Source organism: Ictidomys tridecemlineatus, chromosome 2, assembly GCF_052094955.1.
Source record: "Ictidomys tridecemlineatus isolate mIctTri1 chromosome 2, mIctTri1.hap1, whole genome shotgun sequence".
Lineage (NCBI taxonomy): Eukaryota > Metazoa > Chordata > Mammalia > Rodentia > Sciuridae > Ictidomys > Ictidomys tridecemlineatus.
Window position 1 is genome coordinate 162,365,526 of NC_135478.1, and position 23,241 is coordinate 162,388,766.

The 23,241-nt window shown below is 34.6% G+C and overlaps 1 protein-coding gene and 1 pseudogene across 3 annotated transcripts in view; one reads left to right on the top strand and one right to left on the bottom strand.

The window, feature by feature from the left end:
• Positions 1-23,241, top strand: part of Immp2l (inner mitochondrial membrane peptidase subunit 2) — an 868,756-nt gene that overhangs the window by 727,468 nt on the left and 118,047 nt on the right. The gene's annotated exons all lie outside the window — the stretch shown is intronic.
• LOC144370265 (prefoldin subunit 3 pseudogene) lies at positions 6,022-6,548 on the bottom strand (annotated as a pseudogene).

Consider the following 23,241-nt stretch of genomic DNA (forward strand, 5'->3'; position numbering starts at 1 on the left):
GAAAGGAAAAAATGAAAAGAAAGAGGAGGGTGTTGAGGGCCACAACCAAGTCAAGATGGCACCTGGCACTTTGCCAGGAGGAGTGGTTTGTGAAGCAACGCCAGCAAGCCATTAAGATGATGAGGATTCCTTATTGGCTGACTGCTGTATCTAGATGATGTTAATTAAGTTAAGCTGTGTGTAATTAGTTAAGCATATATACCTCTGTGGTCCGGCAGAGAGGCAGCTTCTTCCACCTTGGGTGCCTGCTACTTTGAGTTCACTCAGTTGACGCTGAGTTCACTCGCAATAAAGTAGTTCCTGCTTCAACCTTCAAGTTGCTTGTCACCTCTTGGTTATTTTGCCCAGCCGAATTGGGCAGCCCAGCTGGACTTCCGCAGAGGGTCTGATATTTATTCCTATAAACAGTAGAGACAAATCAGCCTTAATTTTTCATAACACTGACCCTCAATTGCTTTCCTATATACTTCATGATATTAGCAGTTCATAACCCTGAGTGTGTTTCTAATATAAAATCTCTCAATGGATATTTTTAGTACAAAATGGCCTTTTTATTATAAACTGAATATTTTGAGTATATTATATTTATAGTTGTAGGGCTGTGTGTGTACTATACATGTCTAATGTACTATAAGGAAAATACAATAAATCTTTATGTATATTTTGATTCAAGGTCATTTTCACCTTACAGATGGATTTTTTAAGAAACTAATCTCCAGCTGGGCATGGTGGTGCACTCCTGTAATCCTAAACTCGAGAGGCTGAGTCAGGAAGAGTGTGTGTTCAAAGCTAGTTTCAGTAACTCATTGAGGCCCTAAGCAATTTAATGGGACCCTGTCTCCAAATAAAAAAAGTTTTAAAAAAGGTGTATGTGTCGGGGGTGGAGGTGGGACGTTGCTAGGGATGTTGCTCAGTAGTTAAGCAACCCTGGGTTCAATCCCTAATAACCCCCTCCCAAAAAAGGAAAGAAACTAACCTCCATGTAAAATCAAATATACCATTGTCCTGAATGCCACCTTTCCCAGCCACAACCTCTAGGAAACTTAAGTTTCTAGAAGGAAGTAGTCCACAGGAAAGTAAAGGAGGAGTCATGAGGCTCCTGTGTACACTCTCAGCTCCCTCAATTCCCCCAACTTTTCCACATAGAAGGACCATCCACCTTTTTTCTATTCAAGGACACCACAGATCATTTTCTCACACAAGCTCACCTGGGGTGTTAGTAAAATGTAATTTCATTATGGGAAACTTGGAGGTGGGGGGAAGGGAGAACACCAGACATACATGTGACTTCCTCAACTGTTCCCAATGGTATCTTTAGTGCCAGGCAGAAGCTGAACTGAGGGGACTTTCCCATTTGTAACATTCTCTTGTTCAATTCCTGGCTTCAGTGTTGTTTCTCAAAACTCTTTGTAGTATTCTGTGTAAGAAACTGTGGAGGCCGCCCACGGGTTGAGTCATTTTAATAAAAATGCATTTCTTCTGCCCTCTACAACCTTCAGAAGCTTCAAAGATGAAGTTAATTATATGTATTGAAAAAATAAACCAAACTCAGAATCTTGTGGGTTTCAGTTCTGAAACCAAATTTATTATGTTCAAAGTTGTGCCTGGATAAAAGACAAGTATAACATTAAAGTATTAATCTATTCTTGCCATTTAGCAATTTGAATTATTCACAGATGTTTGGGGTTTCTTCTTTTAGTTAGAATAAGGTATACACATAAGACACCAATCAAATTGAAAGAAATAACTTCTGCTTTTAGAATCCTTCACATTTGGAGATATTTTATTATGGAACCTCCTCCCAGGACATTTTATGAACCATATTCATAAAGCATTTACATTTGGCTGAAACATTTAATAGAAAAACTAGGTAAATTGGGCACTAACAGTTCAAGCAAAATGCTAAGCAACTATTTCTAAATTTAAAGTGCTTAAAAGCTGTTAAATCCCACTCCCCCAAGCCCTCCTTCCTCCTAGAATTATAAAGGATATGGTGTTCTAGAAAATATTTGGTGATGTCTGTTTTTAGTGTTCAGTCTACATTTTCAAGGCTAACTTAGGAGCTTAGCTTTAGCCCCTCAGTTTATTATTTAGTCAAGACTCATCTAAATGCAAAGTAATCTTTTTGAATTTCTGCTTCCTGATTTGTAAAAAGGCAATGATGATATTCATCTTTGCCAATCTCATAGGTTCAGGATGCTTGAGCAATATCATATAAAGGAATATAAACTCTAAATCGCAAAGCAAGTATAAGGAATTAGTAATTATATTGCTTCTGGTGATATGACTAGCAGGAACTTTGCAGACTCAAGATACTATGAAGATCCAGAGCACAGAACTTCTTTCCATGAGAGTCCATGACTTAGAAATATAACTCAGGCCTACAATATTTCCTTTTGGTTCCAACATTTGTTTGATGATTCCTAACATTTAAAAAGTATATTGTGCCTATTAAATTCCTCTTTTCCATTCTTTTCCCAGTTCTTTCAAGCATTCTTCTTTTGCTAAAATCTCCAGAAAATTTTAGGTCCCCAGTTGATTTCTTCTGGGCAGCCTCATTACTGTCAGAATTGAAAGTTACCTGCACTGTAACCTGCAGAGACTAGACTCTGTCTCCATTTGATATAAACATTCTTATCAGTACCATCTGAAGTCACATTCATTCTTTATTAGTCTCTCATACTGTCTATTCTGTGTTGAAATGGATTCAAGAATATTGGCAGGAAAGAGAATTACTTTGCAGTGATTCTTTGGTTTTAGGAATGATGATTATTGATTATATAATCTAAAGATTCTTGATGTGGCACAAGAAAAACAATGCTAGACCAGGAAAACAGTTTCCACAGCTGGTTATTAGCTCTGAGTAGAATTAAAAGTCAGGTCTGCTGATTCTGAATCTGATGTTCTTTTCACCCCACAGTGGGAGGTTGGAGGACATAAGAAGAAAGAAACCTTTAGTAGGAATCAACAAACTGTGGCCTGCGAGCCATGTCTGGTTTTGAAAATCAAGATTTTTTTTAACACTATAATGACTATTATTTTCATATTGTCTATGATGGTTTTCATGCTACATGGATAGGGCTGAGTAGTTGTCAAACTATCTGGGTTACCAAGTCTAAAATATTTACTATCTGGTTCTTTACAGAAAAACAGAACAAAACAAAAAATTCCTGACCTTCTGCTTATAGGAAAGATGACAGGAAAATCTGGATGGAGCACTTTGTGAAGTCTCTTTAGTTGGCACATTTGTTTCTAGTTGTGCTTTAGAAAAAGAAGTTTGGATATTAAGCAAAAGCTGGAGAGCCAGCTCTCGTGATTAATTATAGCTTGATGCTAACAAATGTGCATGCATGCTTGCAGAAGAAAGATCAATACATATTTTCAGAAGGTGTTTTCCACAATATGAAATTTGTTATATTCATCTTCATCATTTGTTCATGAGGGCATTGGAATAGTTAATTGAAAGTAGTAGAAATTCATACAATATAGGATACACAGTAGCTGTATTCAAGTATGTGAAGGGGACTATCTTATGAATAAAGAGATTAAATAATTTTGTCCTTTAAATTCAACTAAAATGCACTTTTTCTATTAAGCCCCAGGTCACTGTTCTTCCCTTCTCTGGGAACAATTAATCACTCTCTCCTGTGCTTCTGAAATACTTTGTACAAAGTACTATTAAAGCATTTATCACATGGCCTTATAGGTAGCTGTATACACATTTGTCTCCTCAGTCGATTGTGAAATCCTTGAAAGTAAAGACAGTGCCTTATTCATCTTGGCATCCCCATCATGGCCTCAGTGTCTGGTTCATAGAAGAAACCTAAATGCTTGATGAATGAATGTATATCATAACCCCAGAGGGCATAACAAGGACCATTGAGAAATCTCAGTAAAGAGAACTTTGTAATAGCATTGGCAACCGATAGAAAAGTCTCCTAAACAATGTATATAGTCATTAAAGAAACGAACTTAAAGTTAGAATACCTGGGTTTACATATTGCATAGGCAACTGAAGAAGTGTATTAAAAAGGAAACTATAGCTGAGTGCAGTCACACATTCCTATAATCCCAATAATTTTGGGAGTTGCAGCAGGAGATTGATTGCAAGTTTCAGGCAAACCTCAGCAACTGAAAAAGACAGTGTCTCAAAAACAAAAAAATTAAAGACTTCTTTGAATTTAGCTCTGTGGGTAAAGTTCTGTAGGTCCAATCCCAATACCAATCAATCCATCAATCAATCAGTCAATAAAATAAAAAGAAGATGATAGAGAACAATAGTTTTGTAAGTGAACCATATCCCCAAAACATTTTCAAGGGATCTATTAGGTCAAAACTATTTTTATAAGAATGCTAAGACATTACTTACTATTTTCACTGTGTCTATATGGACATTGATGGAACAAAAGAAATGGTGTGGAGATGTTAGTGCCTTAGCAAGTCCAAAACAGTAGCACCAAGTTGAACAAGTTATCAGTTTGTTCTTATCACTCATTAGCTTGAAAAAGGCATGCTTGTTTTATGTAAGACTGTCCTTGATGAGTAGGAAAATTATTGATCTTATTAACTCTTTTAGTACAGTGTCCTTTTTAATATTTCCTGTGATTGAAATGGGAAATATAAATAAATCATTTCTGCTACAATTTGGAGTACTATGGCTATCTTGAGGGAGATCTTGGCCAATACAAAATAATAATTCCATTTCAAAACTCTTAGCTAAGGTGATTTTGTATTTTATAACAGATCTCCAAACATCTTGAACAGGAATATTTGAAATAATTGAAAAGAATTTTTCTAGCCACATTTTTCATGAATTACCATTTCATTGGTAAGAATGACTGAAAGACAAAACTATAGTTATTCAGACTTTGACTTTATGGCAAGTGTTTGATCACACATTAATAAAGCAAACCTTTCACTTAAAGAAAGCTACTAATAATATTTGATGCCAGTAATAGAACTAGGCTTTTCAGCTAAGTTTTGATTTGGGAAAGTTTGTATCCTCCACCATTAACTTGAGAGCTTTTCAATACTTAAAAGACCTTTCTTTCTTTTCCCCTTCAATGTCACTCTTTTAATTATATAAAATACAAGTACAAACATTGCACCAGTATACTTTTTAGTACATGGAGATAGAATAATACATTTGTGTTTTTGCCAGAATCTGTATCATCTATTACTTGCCTCTGGACCAAGGGCTTTCCCCAGGGATTTTTTTTTAACTATTCCTATGCAGTTTATCTTAAATAAAAAGCTCACAACAAACTTTTCAATTATTTCAGATATTATTGTTCAAGATATCTTGGAGATCTGTTATGAAATACAACATCACCTTAGCTAAGAGTTTTGAAATGAGTAATATTATTTTGCATTGGCCAAGATCTCCCTTATATTAGCATTGCAAGGACACTGTGTACTTATTTGGGATTATAAGTATTGTCTCAACTGCTCTCTAACTAGGAAGAAAGGCAGATTACTATTTCCTGAAAAGTCCAGAATATCTTGATAGTTATTGTTTAAGCGATAGCTCATGAAACACTACTCAGAGGAGACAATGACAACAAAGGACCATAAAAATCCTATAAATACTACAGAAAAACAAGTTGACAAATATTAAAGTGTCTTTCCTAGCTATCAAATAGTTTAACCACATCAAATGAGAGTAAGATCAGTCAATAAAGAAAAAGTAAACTGTGCTAGTGTCCAACATTCAGTCTCTTATAACTATCTCACAGTTTTTGGCCAACTTAGTTAAGAGTTATCTTTTGATAGACAAAGTAAATAAATAAATAAAATCATGAAAGCAGTATAATTTTGCTTAAAAATGTGAAAAATTCAGTTAGTGTTATAAAATATTTTTAACCAATTTTATTTTTATAAATAAGTAAAATGGTGTGTGTCTTTTTAAAGTTTTAATCATTGTTGCTGTTAAAAAAAAACATTCAAAGTTATGTCAGTCTTAATAAACACTGGAGTATTTATCATATTAGTAAAACTGACCCACATTTTTAATTGGCAGAATTATGCTTTGTTCTTGGTAGAATCATCTTTGTTTCTTCTCTTTATATCCCAGTTATAAACACTGGCTACTATATTGACTTCTGTAGTAGTAAATTGATCTTGAATAAAGTCAAGGTGTTCCTCAAGAGAATCCAGATTCCTTGTAGCAGTTGATAAATTATTTCAAACAATACCTGAGCTTCATCAACATCTAATTCTAGCATTACAGTAGCCCCAAAGAACGGAAAAACTTATTCAGTAGGAGGAACCCAACTTTTGCAGTATGGGTTATCTGCTCATGAGAATCTGGTCTCCAGCCAATTGGTGGATTCTTTTTTCTTCTGCATGTATTTTAGGATTTCCAAAGTCTGCTGAATTTTGGGAATATGACCTTTTAGACTCCTTTTCTTTTGAGCAAGCTTGAGTTTCATAAACTTATCTTTGGCACTGTCCATAGAGCTTCATAACTACAGTATGTACAGTCTTATTCCCAGGCTGTTTCATGAGGAATCTGAATCTTAGAAAAATATGGCCTTAGGAATCCCCAGGTGGAGACATATCAATCCTCTGCAGCCACTTCTCCTATGAGTCAGCTGTCCTTAACAGCCAATTTCTTTTTTTTTCCTGTGCAACCTTCTTTTTTTAAATTATTATTATTAGTTGTTCAAAACATTACAAAGCTCTTGACATATCATATTTCATACATTTGATTCAAGTGGGTTATGAACTCCCATTTTTACCCCGTATACAGATTGCAGAATCACATCAGTTACACATCCACATTTTTACATACTGCCATATTAGTAACTGTTATATTCTGCTACCTTTCCTATCCCCTACTATCCCCACTCCCCTCCCCTCCCCTTTCATCTTCTCTCTCTACCCCATCTACTGTAATTTCATTTCTCTCTCTTGTTTTTTCCCTTTCCCCTCACTTCCTCTTATATGTAATTTTGTGTAACAATGAGGATCTCTTTCCATTTCCATGCAATTTCCCTTCTCTCTCCCTATCCCTCCCACCTCTCATCCCTGTTTAATGGTAATCTTCTTCTTATGCTCTTCCTCCCTGCTCTGTTCTTAGTTGCTCTCCTTATATCAAAAAAGACATCTGGCATTTGTTTTTTAGGGATTGGCTAGCTTCACTTAGCATAATCTTCTCTAATGCCATCCATTTCCCTGCAAATGCCATGATTTTGTCATTTTTTAGTGCTGAGTAATACTCCATGGTGTATAAATGCCACATTTTTTTTATCCATTCATCTATTGAAGGGCATCTAGGTTAGTTCCACAGTCTAGCTATTGTGATTTGTGCTGCTATGAACATCGATGTAGCAGTATCCCTATAGTATGCTCTTTTAAGGTCTTTGGGGAATAGTCCGAGAAGGGGAATAGCTGGGTCAAATGGTGGTTCCATTCCCAGCTTTCCAAGGAATCTCCATACTGCTTTCCAAATTGGCTGCACCAATTTGCAGTCCCACCAGCAATGTACAAGTGTACCCTTTTCTCCACATCCTCGCCAGCACTTGTTGTTGTTTGACTTCATAGTGGCTGCCAATCTTACTGGAGTGAGATGGTATCTTAGGGTGGTTTTGATTTGCCTTTCCCTGACTGCTAGAGATGGTGAGCATTTTTTCATGTACTTGTTGATTGATTGTATGTCCTCCTCTGAGAAGTGTCTGTTCAGGTCCTTGGCCCATTTGTTGATTGGGTTATTTGTTTTCTTATTGTTTAATTTTTGAGTTCTTTGTATACTCTGGATATTAGGGCTCTATCTGAAGTGTGAGGAGTAAAAATTTGTTCCCAGGATGTAGGCTTCATATTTACCTCTCTTATTGTTTCTCTTGCTGAGAAAAAACTTTTTAGTTTGAGTAAGTCCCATTTGGTGATTCTTGTTTTTAACTCTTGTGCTATGAGTGTCCTATTAAGGAATTTGGAGCCCAACCCCACAATATGTAGATTGGAGCCAACTTTTTCTTCTATCAGACGCAGAGTCTCTGTTTTGATATCAAGCTTCTTGATCCATTTTGAATTAACTTTTGTGCATGGCGAGAGAAAGGGATTCAGTTTCATTTTGCTGCATATGGATTTCCAGTTTTCCCAGCATCATTTGTTGAAGGTAACAGCCAATTTATTGAGACTCTTTAAAAGTCTTTTCTGAAAAGATTGCTATTGATATAAAAATTATTTTCTTCTGACTAGGGTTAAACTCAGGGGGGAGGGGGCTGTGCCACTTTTTAAAATTTTTTTTTGAACCGGGGTATCACTAAGTTGCTGAGGCTGACCTTGAACTTGAGATCCTCCTGCTTCAGTCTCCTGAGTCTCTGGGATTATAGGTGTGTGCCACCATGCCCTTTGAAACATTTTTAAATATCATATCATGAAATAAGACAATATTTGAGAATTCTGCATAACTTAATGAATGGTTATTTTCCAAGTGGCCAATGTGTGATGTTCCCAAATTAACTCGTAGGTAAAGATCCATTAAAGTACAATATGGGTGTACATCAAGACTAAAAGATTTTCATGAAATCATAATTTTATTATATTCATTGATGAGATTTCAGATTCCACATTTGCAGCTATTTTTAAAGAAACTACTACTGTCAGGTTTTGGTGTGGTATCAAGAATTATGTGAAAAGGCTATTAAAATGTATCCCCCTTTTCTACTATGTGAGGACAAATTTCTTCATACACTTCAAGCAAAGCAACATTTTCCAACAGATGAGAAAATCTAGTGGTCTTCTATTAAGATAGACATGAAAAGGAGTCACAAAAATTAGTGCATTTGTAAAAAATGTAAAGCAAAGCTGTTATCTTCACTGATTTTGGTTTGAGGAAATATAGTTACTTATCATGATATTTTATATTAATGTATAGTGGGTTTATCATTTTTACCCAAAATGTATTAAGAAACATTTTTTTTAATTTATCAGGTTTAGTTTCTAAAGTGGAAAATATGTATATAAACAAGTCATAGAACACACTCTATGTTTCTTAATTTTCAAGTGTCTTTACATAGAAAGTTTGAGATCCATCAATGTTAGGGATAGATATTCTTATTTACTGCTGGTGGAAATATCAATTGGTACAAACTCTTTGGAAATAATTTGTCAATATCTATCACCACTTAAATTCACATGCTATTGATTCAGTAATATTATAATATTGGTTGTAATAGTAAAATGAAAAGAAAATTAAGATTAAACAAAGTACACAAAGTTGGCTAAATAAGTACACCCCAAAAGTGAAGTTAGTATGCATTTTACAGACACTAAAAAGTCATTTGTGTAGGACTGTGCAAAAATTGTCAAGTTATGTCAATTATTTAAAAAGCGGAAGAAAAATTTTATTATGATCCCATTGTATATCTACAATTAATCTCTTTAAAGAAATAAATGCCCAGAAAGTACGGGTAAGAATTACAGTAGGGAAAATGATTAGGGATTTAAGAATCATAGAAGGAGACAGATTTATTTCATACCCTTCCATATTTTATTTTTTCAATATTCATTGTTATTTTATTAAAAAATTAATGTAGGTGAAAATACTTCTAGGTATAATGAAAACTGGTTGACCTTGTAGGGAATGGTTGTAGTAAAAGTACTACATTAAGTATGAAAATATCACATAAACAATTTCAGTACTGGTTGGTCAGACAGGTAAATGATTGCTCTGGGTACTAGCATGGTTTCATCAGTAATTTGTTCTCTAAGCAGTTACTGAATGATAATTTGATAAGAGTGTCATAGATTGAAATTCAGCTTCTGAGTTATTTGAACAGTAGAGCTGAGTTCTCTTTGAAAGAATGATCATAACATTTGGAGAATGGAAATTGTATAACTAATGTCTTCCCTCAAAAGTTTCTCTCTAAGCAACTTTAGAATCTTCAGAATTTCTTTTTTCTCCACTAGTTTTCATAGCATTCACTTTTTCCCCCCTCAATTTTTATTTCAAAGTACAGAGGGGCTACTGAGACAAATAGGTAATATTCACTTGGTTTAATACTGTGCTATGGTAAGAAACACAGTTTTGTTTTGTTTATAAGGACAACAAGCATTTTGTATATTAGTTTCATGACTGCCAGTTTCATAAAGTAGAAATTATTTAGTTTAATGCCCCATTCTTAGGGTAAGCTTCTTTAGGATATCTTAAGCTTTGAGATAAATGATAAAATTTGCCTTGTTACAATAAAGAATATCTCACATTTTATAATTCCTTAAAATTATTTAATGATTGCCTGCTTTGAGGGAGTCAAGAAATATGATTGAACAAACATACACAAACTCATGTCATCTGTACATGCAAATTTATTTTCATAAAGCAGGACCAAGGTCATTGTGTGAAAAATGGATGGGTCGTTCTGGGAGTAAAGAATTTAATAATGTACCCCAAGCATCTTGAAAAAATTTAAAAAAGCCAGTTCAATTTGAATAATGTCGGGAGATAAAGTACACCAATCTTATTCCTTATTTTTTTATTAATAAGTTGAGATACAAAAAAATCTCAATAAAAATTAAAAACTCATAAACATTGTTCAAATCTTCCTTTTCCATCAGTCATGTTCATAAAACAAGAATTTCTATTTAAAATGGTAGTTAATAAAATAGGATTTTATTTAGTGAATGAAATAACACGTGGGCTCCTTCAAACATTTGTTGAATGTCTATTGTATACCAGAACCTGTGCCCACTACTGAAGCCCCTCCCTTGAATAAAACATAATTCCTGCATTCTGTGAGTACCATGGCTAGTGGCAAGGTGGACATAGATGCAAATAAATGAATAGTAACACAGGGAAAGAAGAAGAGTATGGGCTTTATCTTCTCTGAAGGACTTCATCTGTAAAATGAGAATAATAGTTTCTTTGCATGGGTTTTTATTGTTGTTTTGTACTGGGGGTTGAATTCCAAGGCTGCTCAACCCCTGAGACACAACCCCAACCCTTCTTTATATTTTATTTAGAGACAGGATCTTGCTAAGTTGTTTAGTCCCTCACTTAGTTGCTGAGGTTGGTTTTGAACTCAAAATCCTCTTGCCTCAGCCTTCTGAGCTACTGGGATTATAGGTGTGCATCATTGCACTGACTCATTACATGTTTTTTTTTAAGGATCAGAGAAAACATTTAAACCATGGAGTCTTGAACTAATTGTCATCAAATGAAACATGTTACTACTATTAAACTATGCTATGAAAAAAAAACAAGAAAGAAAGAGGATTAATTTGGTGATGAAGACTTATAAGGAAACATTACTTCAAGGAAGAAGATTTAGGATAAGGAAGAGTCCATATCAAAGAGGAATTCCAGAAAGAGAAGGTCTCATTCAGAGAAGCATGGAGGGAATTTGTACTACAGTCAGAGGAGCTATGAGTAGTTCAGCTAGATGTAGCCTCCAGTGTGGAGAAAAAAAAAAAAAAGCTGAAATGAAGATGCAGAATTAATGGTGATCAATCACAGAGGACCTTTTACTTACTTCAAATGATTTAAGACTTTAAGCAGCAGTACTATGAATGAAGATAAATAGATTTAAGCTGTATTTCGGAGGTCTAATTTATAGGATTGAGTGAACATATGGGACTAAGGGAAAAGAAAGGAGGAGACTTCCAGATTTCTGGTTCAGGTAAGTCATTATTGGTGTCATCAATCAGAAAAGAGAATTTAGGAGAAAAAGTCTGTTTGGGAAGAAAATGATGAATTTCATTTGGGTGTTTTAAATTCGATTTGTCAGAACCATAGACAGGAAAGGGACCTGGAGTAGAGACAAGATTTGAATGATAAACATTAAGACAGGAATCCCAAGTTTCTATTCTTGGCTGTGTTGTTCATTGGCTTTGCAACACAAATTTTACCTTTCCTTGTTCTTAAGGTATTTAAATTAGCTTAACATTATAATTAGGAGGTCTTATAAATGTCTGGATCTTACCTCTGAAATTTCTCACAAATGGATCCCAAATGAAAAATAATTACCCAACATCAACACCAACATCCTTCACTGAGTTTTTTAAGGCTTATATTTTTTGATACTTGTAAAATCTCTTTAACTTATTGTGTATGTGTGTGTGTATATATATGTACACACACACACACACACACACACATATATATATAAAATTATAGATTTAGCAATTAAAGAATTAAGTATTTAATTACAACAAAACATGGAGTTGTGAGTAAATTCACTGATAAGGCCTCTGTTTATAGTTATGTTATAAAACACGATAATTTATTCTAATAATTAGAAGTTTAGGCCAAGTCAAACTTCTTGTATCTAAGTATTGACCTCTCACTATCTCTTTGACTTTGGGCAAGTTATTTAATCTTTTCTACAAAATGGAGAGTATATACCTCATAGTGGTGAAGATGCAATGTGTTAGTATATAGGATAGTGACTGATGCATAATTAAAGTTTCAGTATGTACCAGATATTTTTACTGTATCATCAGAATCAGTAGCAGCATCAAAATCATTTATTATCATCAAATGGCAGAATTTTAGTACAGGAGGGATGCCGGAGATAATCATATTGGTTTTACAGGTAGGGAAAAGGGAGCTCAGAAAGGTTAAAAAATATATGTTCAAGGGTACACAGCTAGTGAAAGACAGCACTGAAGCCCAGAGATTTCACAGCTCACTGCATTTCCTGCTGCCCTGTGTTAAAGTAGGAACTGTGCCTTTGTAACCAGGTTAAGTTACATAGAATTTTCATTGATAATTAGCCTGTCTTATAGTAGACAATTGAATTGCAGTATCATCCCTTATTAATGAGTTCATCAGTTGTCAGAAGCTCCCTCTTTATAAAGTTCAAGTTTAGCATGAACTATTATGTATGTGTACATATTAGATATATTCATAACTTACATATGTGTTTGAATAATATTTAATAGTTCCTCAGGGATAGTTTTTAGACTACCTAGTATTCAATGGGAAACAAACAGTAAGATTCTATAAGGCAATTCCTTGATATACCCTCAAATTTATAATTTTTTTTCCTGATTTATTCAGTAAATGGAACTCCTTAACAGGAGATTTTCTTTTTTTTGTAAGTGTATGGTGAATATTTGCCCTCAGGCTAAAGTTATTGAACATTTTCACATATGCACACAAAACACTGTGATAGCATCACAGCATATTTAATAATACTTGAGTTTCATATAAAAATATTTTTACCTGAAAAGCCCAAAGCATTTCATAAATATAGAACCGTTAATCAAAGACTTGAATAAATAGATGGATTTTGTATTGTGCCCTGAAGATAAGTAGATTTGGATTCTTATTGAATTTATGTAGTCTGCTCTAGGAGTTAGGTTGAGCACAGATTTTTATCACCTGCCCATAATAAGTGATGCTAGATGAAACATTTGAGACTGTTCCCAGAAATAAACAACAGCTGAAATGTCAGGCCCTAAATATGAAAAACACAATAGAGATGGTAAATTAAGTGAAACAAGATTAATAATAAGTTAAAGAAATATTAGTTGATATAGAGGAATAAAGAGGAAAGATGGAAATGGTCTATATAACAGGCATTTTATTGTCTTAATTTAAGAAATGAAGTTAAGTTTTACTTGAAAGATGTAGATTATAATGATTATTTAACTAGGAATTTCACCCTGTTCTTCAGTTTAATTTGTATTATCATTCATTATTACCATTCCCCGAGCTTCTTTAGCTCTAAAATTTACATGATTTTCTGTAGTGTAGAACATTTTGTTTAGTAAAGTTATTAGGGCCTGGCTTACTAAAACCCACTGTGTGGTTGCTGTGATGGTTGTTTTTCTTACTTTGTTATCATGGTACCTTGGGTGTGCACAGAAATGTAAGGTAGCCACCATCACGTTAATGGAGTCACTTTCCTTTTCTCTATCTCATTTTATAAAACCCCTTTAATGACCTTCTCTAGACTCAAAATGGGAACATTTCTGAATATTGCCAAGTATATGTACATCACATTTGCATGGGGATAATGGCCATATCACACAACTATCCACTTGGTCATTAAAACCTCACTCAATCCCATCTCAGCCTCATTTCCTCCCAGTCCTGTAAATCTCCCAAAAGATCATAAAGTTGCTTCTCTTCTAATTTCACTTAGCTGTACTATGATATCCATCAAGGTTCTGCTAAATCCCAGTTTCCTCAAGAAGTCTTTGTGAGTGACATTTCTTCTCTCATAATCCTACAGCACTCTCTCCACATCTCACAGTTGAGCAATTATTGTTCAGAGTGGTTTTATATTATCTCAGTTGCATTTTAACTTTCCAAAGGATAAAGACCATGTGTTCCATTTCTGTCACCCACATGCTACCTATCCTGGTGAGGAGAAGACAGATTAAACATCATAATAAATGCTTGTTGACAAGTTAAATACTGTGAAAGCATTGTGTCTTAATGTCCTATTCTTAATGAGGCTTTATTTCTGAGCAATCAATTGTTAGAAATATTTTTCATAAAGTGTATTTGAATTATATATAACACTATACTTGAAAATTGTGTTTTGGAGATTCAAGATAGTGGATTAGAAGAAGGCTGCATTTGTAGTTGTGCTCTGGGGTTCAGGATACAAGCAGTGGGACTGTTTCTCAGCATAGAGGGTGAAAGAGGGATTTCACTAAGATTTAATATTGAAGAGTCATAGTGTTCTAGAGACTTAGATATTTGGGTGCATTGAACAACTACCAAGAAAGAGTACATTGGAGCCAAATTGATTGTGGCAGGAACATTGGTTCTACAGAGAGGAGGGAAAACAGATACAGAAATATAGTAGATAAACTTGGCATGAAAAAATCTGCAGATTAGAAAAGCAGCCTTAACTTAGCTGATCTGTTAAGCTTCACCATAAACTGGTGTTTGAAAAGTGCTTCATGTACATTGCTGGTGGGACTGCAAATTGGTGCAGCCAATTTGGAAAGCAGTTTGGAGATTCCTGGGAAAGCTGGGAATGGAACCACCATTTGACCCTGCTATTGCCCTTCTCGGACTATTCCCTGAAGACCTTAAAAGAGCATGCTACAGGGATGCTGCCATATCGATGTTCACAGCAGCACAATTCACAATAGCTAGACTGTGGAACCAACCCAGATGCCCTTCAATAGATGAATGGATAAAAAAAATGTGGCATCTATACACAATGGAGTACTATGCATCAATAAAAAATGACAAAATCATAGAATTTGCAGGGAAATGGATGGCACTAGAGCAGATTATGCTTAGTGAAGCTAGTCAATCCCTAAAAAACAAATACCAAATGTCTTCTTTGATATAATGAGAACAACTATGAACAGAGCAAGGAGGAAGAGCAGGAAGAAAAGACTAACATTTAACGGAGTCATGAGATGGGAGGGAAAGGGAGAGAAAAGGGAAATTGCATGGAAATGAAGGGAGACCCTCATTGCTATACAAAATTACATATAAGAGGTTGTGAGGGGAATGGGAAAATAAACAAGGAGAGAAATGAATTACAGTAGATGGGGTAGAGAGAGAAGATGTGAGGGAAGGGGTCGGGGGGATAGTAGGGGATAGGAAAGGTAGCAGAATACAACAGTTACTAATTGGGCATTATGTAAAATTGTGGATGTGTAACCGACGTGATTCTGCAATCTGCATTTGGGGTAAAATTGGGAGTTCATAACCCACTTGAATCTAATGTATGAAATATGATATGTCAAGAGCTTTGTAATGTTGTGAACAACCAATAAAAAAATAAAAAATTAAAAAAAAAGAAAAGAAAAGTGCTTCATGTTTCTCAACTGTTATTGGAGAGCGAAGGCAGGAACCATCTTGAGGAGGCCAAGCTGCAGCTTTCTGAGGGATCATAGCAAACATTGCTTTACTGTTCCAGCAAGCTCCTACCAAGTGGCATAGGGTGTATCTCACATAACATGAATGAAACAGATAGGTGCAGAGAAGATTGTACCCAGGTGGATTCAAGTCAGAGAAATGGATGGAAGTGCAATTTGCTTTCACTTTGAGTCTGGTGTCTCCTATGACCAGCTGAAGAGTGTCCAGAAAACTGAAAAGGCAGATAGATGTGAATACACTAAGCCTGGGAAGGCCATATTCATGGGTATCAGACTGTATGGTGAGTTGTCTCACCTGCTATATGGGTAGAATTCTTGGGAGGCTCCTGAAATTCAGATTCCCAGCAGATATAGGCATCTGCCCCACTCTAGGGTTTATGTGGATATAATCTTTCCAGAGCAGATACCACCCTTCAATACCCCCAAGACCTGATTTAAACCTTAGCCCCAGCCTTCATAACTCCCCTTAAAGAACTCTGCAGCAGTCCCAGCCTGGGAGTACACCCGTTTGGGCTATTGAAACAAAAGTCCAATGAATAGTATTTCCAATTTTATCCTACCTTATACTGGTATTCTTAGAAGGTAAACTGAGAGCTGTTTCAACCAGCTTCAGTTTTAGATCACTTCATCTGGCAGCTCAGTAAGCAACACAAGAAGAGGAGGAAGTTAACAACCTCCAGCCCTTGTTCTCTTATATCGGTATACATCCCAAGAACAAATGAAAAGATGTACAGTCTAGCATAGGCAGTGACCACCCATCCTATTTGGCTTTGGCTATTTTTACCACCTTATTGGAGACAGTTCTCTCATTTTTTATTGAGAACCTTATTCCCCCACACTTTTTTTTTCCTCCCCAATGTTTTCACTCTATTGATTAGTTCATAGACACACACACACACACACACACACACACACTTCTTATTTCTCATTTTTAGCATTTTTTATGATAGATATTTTCCTTTGAAGGTGAGGGTTTTTCATATTTATTCTTTATTTAATTTACTTTTTGCTTATTTCTTTATTTTGTTTCTCTTCTTTAGTACCCTGCTATCAACCAAATTTCCTTGTTCTCTTCAAATACAGGAAACATTCAGAACCCCAAACAAACAATATCAAAATAACTCTTTCTGTGACACATTACAATTAAATGATAGAAATTTAAAAGCCTCAAGAAAAAAGCATTAGGTCACATTTAGAGGCAAATCAATAAACTACTCCTCATTTTTCAGTGCAAACCCTAAAATCCAGGAGGACTTGAAATGATGTTCCAAGCAAATAAAGAAAATAACTATCAATGAAGATTGCTATAGCAAAGCTATTCTTCAGAATTCATAATGAAAAAAAATGTTTCAAGATAAGCAGAAACTAAAAGAATTCATGATGACTAAATGAGCATTACAGAAAATACTGAAATAAACAAACCCTAGAGCTCACAAATGAACAAATCTCACTTGATGAGTAACTAAACAAATGAGAAATAGGAACACATTAAACATTAGAAAAAAATCACAAATGCAGGAATTAATAAACATCTCTCTTTTGAAACATTGATTGTAAGAGGTCTTAACTCTCTAATTAAAGGATATAGGCGGGCAGAATGGATTTTAAAAAATGACCCAGCTATATGTTATTTGCAGCATAAGATTTAAAGTATTATATCATTTTTTTGTCTGTTTGTTTTTGCTTAGAGTTGCTTTATGGCCTAAAATATGCTCTATTTTGGAGAAGATTTTAAGAGCTATTTTTGGATGAAATATTCTATAGATATCTATTGGTTCATTTCATTTATAATATTTTTTAGATCCAAAGAGTCTTCACTGAGTTTATGTCTGGAAGACCTACCTATTGGTGAGAGAAGTGTGTTGAAATCATTTTACTGGAGTTTATCTTAATTTTTATTTCATGTAGTATCTATTTTATGTAATTTGATGCACTAATAGTTAGGGCATAAATATTTACTATCATTATATAACTTCTTGGTGGACTGTTCTGTTTTTCTGACTAATTTTGACTTACAGTCTGCTTTGCCTGGTATGAAAGTGGCTAATCCTGCTTGTTTCTGGGCTCAATTTTCATGGTATATCAATTTTATTTTTTAATATTTATTTTTTAGTTTTCGGCAGACATAACATCTTTGTATGTGGTGCTGAGGATCGAACCCAGCGCCACACGCATGCCAGGCAAGCGTGCTACCGCTTGAGCCACATCCCCAGCCCCCGTATATCAATTTTCTATCCTTTCACTTTCAGCCTGCGGCTGTCCTTGCCTGCACCACGAGTCTCTTGCAAACAAGAGACCATGAGTCTCTTTCCTTCTGGTGTAATTTTAAAGTGCTCTATTTATTTATTTTAATCTCAGACAAAAATGTACTTTAGAAATTAGGTAGCAGGTTTAGCCTAGGGAAGAATCTATAGGAAATGAAGAAATTCTGGACTACTTAAAATTTCTGATCATTCTACACAAAACTAAAGTCTTTAGCTTTTTATTCCAGGTCTACAATTAACTACAGTAATGCATTCTTCTAACATTTCCACATTAGGTCCACTTTGATAAAAGTGTTTTAACCTGATATTTTTTAATAATCCAAAATCTACAGACAATTATGAATTTTCATATTCAGTACAGAACTGGTGTAATGCTGTAAAATAATAAACTATTCTCCTACTGGAAGGGCCCAAACTAAAACTTATCCTGCTATTTTGCTCAAATGAATTCAATAAGAGGGAGTTTCACTTTAAAAAGAAATTAATTACTGAATAAAGTACAAAAATAAGATGATTTAGAAAATTAAAAAAAAAAAACACCTCATGTACCTTTTTTGACTCAATGTTCTTTAAGTTTATGATAACTTTCTTTACATGGCCAGAGGGTTATTCTTGAAGATATAACAGATATTAGTTATAGAGGAAAACATTTAACTGCAGACTTATTACTCATAATTCCTATTCAGTTCCATGCTGCTTATGGTCTTCGAGGGGTGTCTACTAAGCAAACTAGCTGGCATAAGAAAAATGCAATACTACTTGAAAATGCCAAGCTATGTGAGCGTATGTATATTTTGATAAAAATGGTCTTGGCATTTGTTAACTTGCATTTTTAAAGAAAGGATACATGTGTTTGTGAGTATAATCTATATAATTTTAAGTAAGAAGAGAAGAAAACAAGAATGACATCTTTGTAATCTTATTCCTTTCAAACCATGTCCTATTCTTAGCAACTTTGCAAAAAATAAGATCATACAATTGCAGATTTGGGTACATGACTCTAAAATGTGCTTTTCCTTTGTTTTTCTTTACTAGACTCTTTCTCCTTCACCATTCCCTTCATTTCTTCCCCCTTTCTCCTCCTCTTTCCTTTTCCTATCTCCCATCATCACTCACAGATTGTTTCAACAAAATCATTTGCTCAACCATGCATGCAGCATTAGTGCTTATGCATATTCTACAGAATGGAACAGACATATTCCCTGCCCCTTAGGTACTTAAAATATAGTTAACAAATTAAGCAAATCGTGACATGGTTAAATTTTTAAGAAGTATGAGGGAGACAATTTTCAGTTGTTACTTGGTATAGTGTGTGTATGTGTGTGTGTATGTGTGTGTGTATGCCTATGGGGATATTGGGTAGGTATGTTTCCTAATCCAAGGAGTTGATAGACATGCTAGTTAATATGGTTAACATATGAACATAGGGAAATTACATTGCACAGAACAGTTACATAAAGTATACCACTCTGTTTAGAAATTTTTATGTAAATACACAAATTTATCTACTTTTCTATCTATATATATATCCATACATTCATATATGTATACATATATGTATATGTGTACACATTTAATTTGCCAACAAATATATATGGCAGAGAAATAAGTCTGGAAGGTTATATATAGTGGTAGCATCTCCAGACTATCTCTGGAAAATGAGAATGAAGGTAAAAGTAATAGCAAAGTTTTAAACATAAATATCTCTGAATAGTTTAGGTTGTCTATTTTTCCCTGAGTCAATTACAATGGCCAGAGGGTTAAAATGCTCTTGTTAGTTAGGCCATCCTAAGGCCAGGGTGAATAGTCAACTCTACTCAAACCACATGGGACTCCCACCCAAACTAGGTAAGCAAGTATAGCTGCCTGAAGGAAAATCAGGATGCTGTGTCCAGAAGGGATAAAGGGTACAAGGCACTGAAGATAGCAGATGTCCCCAGTTAATATTCTCCTACATTTCTTCAGTCATTTAAAATGGTTGTATACTATTTTAGTAATTTAAAATGTTACACATAGTAAAACCTAAAAATTAAATTTATGCATAATAAAGTTTAAAAATACAAGAAACAAAAAATGCACACTTTCAATTTTAACTAAATTGCTATGATTTGAACTAAGACTTATGTCAAAATTACAAGGATAAAATAAAACATAAAAGGGAATGTTGTTTGTATGCTTACCCTTTACCTATACAGATTCTTTGATGAATAAGCCCAATTTGCTATTTATAATAAACTGCTACCCCTTATGTTTGTTTATGAATATATTACCCTTTATCATATTTCTCACCAGACTAATGCTGTCATTAATGTCTTGTAGATTTGACTTTTAGGATTTTCTATAACATCTTCTTTATTAGTCAGTCATTAAGGTCATTTTAGAATTGGCAAAGCGAAACATTTTTTTTTTATTAAACCTTATGGTGCTTTTGGATTCTAGGAGAAAATTATAGTATTTTACAGTGTTATTAAAATAGAGAAAATTGATATAAAGTAATAAAGTTTGTTACTTTAGTTAAGAAAAAATTACTATCAAATCAACAAAGTACCAATAAATTTTATTAGTCTCATTACCCAATAATTACCTGGGAAATGAGTAAAAAAATTTCCAAGTATATGAGATTTGGTATTAGAATCCCTATCTGGGGAGTCTTTCAGTCACAAATTCCATTAGTCCCTCTGGCCCCACTGGGAAGATACATGGTGTTTTATATATAGGCAGCTTAGTAGCAGTGAAATGGTCTCAGCTTTACCTGTCTAAGCACATTTTCAGGGGAGCCTAAATTTTTGATGACAATGAGTCATGGTGTCCTTAATTGAAGTGTCAGAGATTTCATTACATCATGTTTAAGAAAATCACATATTTGAGACTCATATGATAAATTTAGCTGTCTCTCATGATCACCAACTGACTTTCAGATCTAATAAGGCTATGGACTTTTTCTCTCCACACTTTGGACTCTGGACTGAGAAGCAGTAACATCCTGAGGATGTGTGAGGCACATTACAGCCTTTATCATGGCCAGAGTTCTGACAAACAGCTTAAGCATTCATTCCTATGTCAACAGTTCAGCTCTCTTGTTAAGCCATGTGATAGCTGACATATTCATAAAAGGGTCCTTTGCATGTTAAGACTTTGGAGTGGGGACAGACTCCATTAGAAAAATAAGCTATGAAATTTCAGCCAATTATTTCCTTGGTGTATTATAGCAGAACTTTTCTCACTGAAGAATTTCTAATGTTGGTGGACTTTTTACTCATTGGACCAGAAATTATATCAGAAGTCAAATGTGAATTTTGTTATAATTCTTTTTAATTGAACAATGATTGGTAAGTGAGCTAAATGCAGCCAGTATAATGTTTTACTAAGTTATGTGAAAAACAAGCGAATGAGGAAAATGAGATTAAGAAAAATAAACCAGACTAAACTAGGGATAAGAAATACATTTTCAGCTGAGAGCTAGTAACGGGCTAGGAGCTGGCAAGGCAGGGCAGTGAGCACACACGCACGCATGCACGTGTGCTCCAGATGGCAGATGTTTAGGCAAGAAAACTTCACACCAGCAACCAGCCTCTTAGAGCTGGCGTTGGTGTGATTGGCCTTTAAATTTTTTTATAATGCAAAGCTACTGCTGTTTTCCAAAGTGCACGAAAATCTTATGGAACTCAAGAATGTGGGAAGGGGTGAGCAATAGAAAGGAGGAAGGGTTGGCTATTTTGGACTTCAGAACACATATTTTGCCTGATGAATTGTTCTGCTGTTTAATATCCAAATGATGAAGAATATAATTGTCCTTTTATGGAAATACAGTAATTGTTTACTTCAGATTTTGAACATCTTCAGTTCTAACACTTTGACTTTCTAAGAGACTTGAGACTATAGAAAGATATTATTATACTCACCTAATTTATAACCTATTTCATGTAAATTATACATTGAGCTTGTTTGTTAGTAATAAGGTATAACCTATTTCATGTAAATTATATTTTGGCTGGGCTGGTTTGTTAGTAATAATAAGGTATATAACCTAGCCCTTTAAATAACTTTTGACTATAAGTGTTTAGGAAAATCCAATATGGCATCTGACAGAGAAAATTTAAAATGAATTCCCCATAAGGACAAGCCATACTGCTATTCTTAATTTTATCCATAATTAGAGTCAATAATTTGCTAATATTTTTGCTCTTCTTTTAGCTATATATGAAGTAGTTCATGTGTAGAGACATGTTTATATGCAGAACAGGTATTTTGTTATTTCTATAATCCCAATATCTACAAGAGTACTGAATCCACATTCAGGAAACCTAATTTGTTTTTGGAATTAATATCTTTATATTCTTTAGCTAACTAAACACACTATTTTTACATGCTAGATATTAACAGGTCAGAAACCACTCATTGATGTGACTTTGTTTTTTTCTAACTTCCCAACCAGCCTTATATTTTTCTTCTGATAGGACAGAATAAATGATGTGAAGTTGAAATGGTAATTGAGCTTCACTGTGCATTTTGATTTGGAAAGGATTTCAATGTGTTAAGTTGCCACACTGAAGAAGAATAATGAAGGTTAACAGTGATTTCCAAGTAATTCTTTTGGGGGAAGGTGGTCTCAGCTGTGTACATCTCCACGTATTTTCAGAGAAACCTAAACTTTAGATGATGTCGAGGATTATGAATCATGACACCCATAATTGAAGTTTCAGAGGGATTTAATTACATTGTCGCTTTGAAGGAAACCACACAGAACCATATTTAGGTACAATTCCAGAATCATTTCATTCAGTTTTCATGTTTCTGTGTTTCTTTTAACTATCTGGTAAACATCCAGAGATTCTGAATACTTCTCTCTGATAGATGCAGAGAGCATTTAAGCTAACACTCAGCTGTTTGTTTATCATGTTTTCAAACTTTTTCCAGTTTCTGTTTAGTATTCAGTGAAATGGTGTAAAGGAAAACCATCTGCACTGCAGCTGCAAAGGGATTACCTTCAGTTCTTCTTTTCATAAAGAAGCCAAATGCCCCCTGTGCACAGCCCTGGACAGTTGCTTGGATCTTGCACCATATGTTTTATACAGTACTCCTGGAGCTAAGTCAATTAATAGCTCAGAAGAGACAATTAGCCTTTTAGTGACTCTGTTCATTCATAAAGGGCTGCCTAAAATCAAGAAACTCTTGATTCCCT